The following is a 5,993-nucleotide window of genomic DNA, read 5'->3' as shown; positions in this document are numbered from 1 at the left end:
GCCAAGGTGTGTTGCCTCTGAGAATGCACAGAAAATATTGGATGGAGAGAGCTGGAGAGAACAAAAAGAATGAGGAACAACAGAGGGAACATCAAGGTCATAGGAGGAGGAGAAGTAGATGCTCCATGGTGGAGCAGATATTCTTTGAAACCTGTGGAGGATCCATGCCAGAACAGATGAATATTCCTGACAGGGACTGCAGCCTGTGGAGGACCCACACTGGAGCAAAGTAGAAACGAGAAGAAAGGATAGGCAGAGAAGAACTGCTGCACATTAACCACAGCCTCCTCCTGTGCTGCCCATTTCCCCAGTGAATGGACTGAGCGAGATCAGCAGGTGGAAGACAGGCGCTTGGAGTGAAGTTGAGCCCAGTAGAGGAGGAGAAGTGTTTGTTACCCCTATGTGGTTTGATGTTTGTCCTTTTGCTTCCCAACACCTGAACTAGTAATTAAATTTATACAAATTAATTGGCATTAAATTAATTTCCTCAAGTTAAGAGAGATTTTTCCACAACAATCATTGATAAGCAATATCCCTGTCTTTATCAAAGCCCATGAGCTTTCTCGTTCCTTTTTTTTCCCCGATTTTATCCCCTGTCCTGCTGAGGTGGGCAGGAAGTGAGCAGGCTACATTACGTCCAACAGAAGCTCTAACACATTTTTCATTGGAGAAGTAGACTTTGAAATGCCAAACACCTTTACATCTCTAAATATTATTTAGATACCACATGTTGTTAATTTTTACAAGTAATATTGCATGTTGTTAATTCTTCTAACATCTAGGCTATACATTCAAAATGAGTTATCTAATAAAGTCTATTTATTAAAAAATATATAAAAAACATATAACACATATTGTTGTGTTATAAAGCACACAATTCCCTACCAATGACAACAAAAAAAATCGTCTAATTGAGCATGCAGTTTTCATTAACCTGTTTTTTTTCCAAATACACAACAACACATACACATGTACGTGATGTTGGTTTTTTTTTTTTCATCATTTCTCACTGAAGCAATACCCATCCCGTATTGGATCTGTGTCATTACTCTAAGTTTTGTTTCTAATGTACTTGAAAAACTTCTTAACTCTACTGATTGCAACAGTGGATTTTTTCCTAGTGATCTTAACTCCATTTATCAATTACTTATTCCCTTAAATTCCTGCTTTTAAGAGATCGTTAGGTATTCACCATCTTTCACTATAATTTATAGCTTTTCTTTTCTTTTTCAATAGTTCAGCCCTAGTCAACTCGGAGTTGGGGAGCAGCAGCTTCTATGGAGATACTATGCTGAAAAAAAAAAAAAAAAAGATGAGGGAAAAGGAATGTGGGACAGAGAGATGGGGCAAGGGGGGTGGTTTGACCAGGATACCTTGAGAGTCTGGGAAGAGAAGAAATGGATGGGTGCTTAAGAGGTGAGATCGCTCTTGGCAGCATCACAGCCTGCATACTGAAGAATTGTGACAAGCAGTTTAGAAATGTGAGTTATTGGTGGTCTTCTGTTGATCTGCAGCTGTGCTCCATGGCTATAGCTGTAATTTCAGCAGTTTACTGTGTAAGCCGCATGTTGCCACTTCATTGATCAAGGCAATGCTGTTCAGTTGCAGGGAAGAGGGGCAAGACACAGGGAAGAAACAGAGGGAATGGAGAAAACTGTACAGTCTGGATATGCACAAGTAGCAATAAAATCAGTGCTGGACAGAAAGAGACAAGACAGACAGACAGACAGACAGACAGGAAGAAAGAAAGAGAAAGAAAGAGAAAGAAAGAAAGAAAGAAAGAAAGAAAGAAAGAAAGAAAGAAAGAAAGAAAGAAAGAAAGAAAGAAAGAAAGAAAGAAAGAAAGAAAGAAAAAGAAAGAAAGAAGAGAAAGAAAGAAAAATAGAAAACCCCACACTCATAAAAATGAGAAACATCCAGGCATAAAAGGACATAAAACAAAGACAACTGTCATGATGTGGTATGATAGGATCTAGGAGAAAGCAGAAATCCAGCAATGCTGTCTTTCCTACTCCTCAAAACCAATTCAGTTGACAACTATGGATGCTTCCAGCTGGAAAAAAATGGAAGAATGAAGTGGAGGACTCCTTGCCATCGCTGTGTTTCTGGAGCGCACCTCTACCTTTCTGCCCAACAGGGGGTGGTTCTTGGGAGATAATTGCAGAATGTGAAAAAACATGACCAAAACCAGAGGACCCATCTCCACAACTGCATGATAAAGATAAAAGACATCTCTAGATGCAGACCTTAGAGCTCCAATTCACTATGTCCCACTACTGGAAGTTATTTTTATGCTTTGTTTTTAAGGCCACTGGCTGCCTCCTCCCTTATGCTCTCCATTCCCCCTGTTGTCCTGTCTTCTTTCTCCTGCATTGCTTCCTTTCCTTGGTGGACCTTGATGAGATCTTTGATATTGTGTTGTATATATATGTGCGAAGGCAGTATGTCTCTTATTCTTTTACACTGCTGACTGCTACCCCATATACCTCTGCAAGTTTTCTTACAAGGGATTAAGAGAGAAAGGCCTGTGCCTGGCAGAGGGAGCAGTGAATGATGATCTAGCAAAGCAGTCTATCACAGACAGACGACACTGGCCCAGAAATCCTGCTTGAAAATTTGGTGTACATGAAACTGAGACAGAAATTGGAACTTTCGACCAAATGCTGTAGGTTAGAAGTTGTTTTAGCTGAACGTACTGGGCACGTATTTGAACGCTAAAGGTAAGGTATTGTTTTGTTCCTGTAAGATCTGAGTGTTTCACACAGCACTCCAATATCCTCTCTTAAGTAGGGGAGGCAACCATAAAATGCAGAAGTTGGCAGATGCACAGGATGTGAGGTACTCTCAGTAGAGAATTTGTTCCTAATATATATTCTAAATCTAACTTTTCAGTTTAAAGCGGTTACTCCTTGTCCTGTCGCTCCAGGCCCTGATAAAGACTCCCTCCCCAGCTTTCCTACAGGTTGCCTTTCAGTACAGGAAGGCTCTCCCTGGTGTCGCAGTAAGCTCACCTGTTACCCAGGGGTCACAGTTATTTCCTGTGATGGGAATAACGACAAGGGTTAATCTACTGCAGGTGATTTCATACAATTATAGAAAAGCTTTTGTTGGAAAGCACCTTAGAGGTCTCCAGATCACCCCCGTACTTCAAGCAGGGCCATTTTTAAAGCCCTGTCATATTGCTCAGGGGCTTGTACAGTCAAATTTTGAATGACCCCAGCAAGAGACCCTACAGTCTCACTGTGTGCCTTTGCCAGTGCCTAGGCAGAGTGTGCTTCCCCTGCTGGTCCTGGTGAGATGAACTGATACAAGTTTTGAGAAAACAGAAGTTTATGCTACTGCATGAAGTACCCTTTGTAACATTTTTTTTTTTTAACCTTTACCGTTTCATATCTGAAATTTGAAATTCATCAGGGAACTCAGCCTGGCACACAGTAAAACTGATGGCAGATACTTCACAATATTATTTGAATTTCACGTAAAAAGAACAGACTAGCAACTTACTTAGGAGAAGTAATACAATTTTAGAAATATTCAAAACCAAAGGCATTCCAAACTAAGTTTAAGTTCAGAGGAAATCCAAAGGAAAAACTAATTTTGAAACTAATAATCAGAGAACATAATCTTCTACAAACGATAGATTTTCCTCCTGCATTGGGTAATTTTGATCTGTCTTTAATGATCATCTCGACATGGCTTTGACACTGAGTATTTTGCTTTGCCACTGCATTAAGTCTTCTTCTCATGTGTGGTAAATGTCCTGCTCTCATGGGATGGGCCTAGGAGACATACGCACTGTGTCTCATGATGCTTGGATATCATCTTAAATCTGTGAGAAGAGGAAAGGTCTCACTGCTTCCTGAACAGGGCATTGGATGTCTGCAGTTGAGAACCCTCTGTCTAATCTAGAAACGTGAAGGAAGGAGTTTGCTGGATTGCAAGTGACAGTGAAGAAAGCCACAGATGACATATCGAACTGATTGAAATGTTATTTAGCTCAGGGCATGGCTAATGATGTGGAGCTGGAATAGTTTGACGATTGTAATTACACTCACTATCATTGTTATTTGTTTACAGGATGGTAATGCCTAAAGGTCCCGCTGGAGCCTGAAACAAGGTTGTGCTGGGTGCTGCACGTGCATATATCAGTGGCGATTTGAGAGCTAGTGATACAAACAGACAAAACAGAGATTGAAAGGAGAAACAGAGGGATAGAGATAAGAAGATCTCCCTGCAGGTCATTTAGGGGAACCAGCCATGAGTACAGTGCATCTGGGTCTCCAGTGCTCTGCTGGCCCAGCCAGATGAATGGAAAACATTGCAGCTTTGGAAAAATAGTGTTTCTTCTAATTCTTTGGCCACAGTTTTGATGTTTTAGGACTGCTTTTTTTTTTTTTTTTTTTTTTTCTTTTCCCCATTTGTGCTAGAAAAGGTGAACTTTTCAAATACCTATTCTGAATTAAAATATCGTTTTCATTGTTATGTTTCTGTTTTGTTGGCACTATTCATAATGACTTCTACCCTTCGGTGGAAGCAAAAGCTTATCATACCATAAAATTGGAAAGATCACAGAAAACTTCAGAGCTTTTGAAGAAAGGTGAGGAAAATCCATTCCCTGCTCTAGGCAGAGAGAGTGGCTGATTTCCAGAAAGGTAAATGGGCAGGATAAGGCCGCTTCATGTTCACTGATGGCCAGTTGTATGGACTGTGAAGATAATGGACTACCAGCACAAGAGACGGTGCCAATAATCTAATCCAATACGATCTATTTCAAGTGGTGGAGACCTGATACTCTATGACAATGTGAGGAAGACCTAACTGTCAGGCAAACTTTGAGATGATCATGTTCAGGATCTAAAACTGTTATGACAAGTGTCAACACAGGAAGGGTGAAACAAAGGCATGAATGTCATACAAGGACCGATAAATCTCAGGAAGGCTGGAAACCAAGGCAAATGGATGGAATAAGATGGTGCTTTGTGTTAGCAAGAAGCAGAGGATAGAGAAATTAAATGTTATGGGTCAGCAAAAGAGTGGTTTTGTGCAAATCACTGCTAAAGATAGACAGCCTTGCTTGCCCGCTCTTTGCTCTTAGCTCCAGTCTAATAGTCAATTATCTCTGTACAGTTATCAGACACGTAAACAATAATGGGAATTATGGGAGACTTTAACTTCCAGCAAAAGATTAAAAGATAATTACCACTTATGTTCATACAGGTATACTATGTGATGGATTTCTTCACAAAGGTGAAAAAATACAAGACCGTTTTAGACTTGGCTCCTGTATGGGTTTAAATGTAGTAAAATTTGAATAAAGTGTGATCATGAGCTGACTTTTCTCATTTTACATTTCAAGACAGACAAAACCAGGTTTAGAATGAAGGTTCTGAGGCTTAGAAATGCAAACCTTGAAATCTAAGGAAATGAATAATTGAGTCTGACTAAGCAGCTCTGGGACTTGAGTGCAGAGAAGGCATAGTTAAAATTCAAAATTCAAAGAGGAAAAAAGCGATGAGAAAAGGTATGTTTCAGAGGTTAAAAACTGCAGAAATAAAGTAAGAATGACCAAAAACCTCCTTCACATAGGAAATTAAACAATAATAGTAAGTGGTACTTTAGCCACAGAAACCAGGGGGAAGAAAGAGAACAAATTAGGACAGTTGCACACTTGAGGCAAAAATAGGTCAAAAGTTACTGATGTCTCAAATGCTGCAAATCTGATTTCCTGCATCTAACAGCAACAACAATGTGATCTTAAGGGCAGTGACAGGACTCCCATTGAAAAGGAGGGTAGGGCACTAGGCGCAACATCATCTGGGGTGAAATAAAAATCTATAGTGATTCAAGTGAAAAATGAAAAGCTGATATCTACCTAGCCTGTTAACAGCATTGGCACGCAGAACAACAAGTCAAGTAGGAAAAATGCATAACAATTGTGCAAATCGGGGATAGTCCCCAGAATGGGAGAGTAACAAATATACTTCTGTCCAGAA

The 5,993-nt window shown here is 40.0% G+C and overlaps 1 long non-coding RNA gene across 1 annotated transcript; it reads left to right on the top strand.

Annotated features, from left to right (window-relative positions):
- The first annotated feature begins 882 nt into the window (after nt 1–882).
- Nucleotides 883–4,780, top strand: LOC308184371. Its single transcript, XR_013942640.1, has 2 exons — nt 883–3,292; nt 4,078–4,780. It is a non-coding gene; the product is annotated as an uncharacterized lncRNA (long non-coding RNA).
- The last annotated feature ends 1,213 nt before the right edge of the window (nt 4,781–5,993 follow it).

Source organism: Anser brachyrhynchus (assembly GCF_964034855.1).
Source record: "Anser brachyrhynchus genome assembly, chromosome: 31".
Classification (NCBI taxonomy): Eukaryota; Metazoa; Chordata; class Aves; order Anseriformes; family Anatidae; genus Anser; species Anser brachyrhynchus.
Note: the sequence above shows the minus strand (reverse complement) of the source record. Positions and strands in the feature narration are given on the sequence as shown.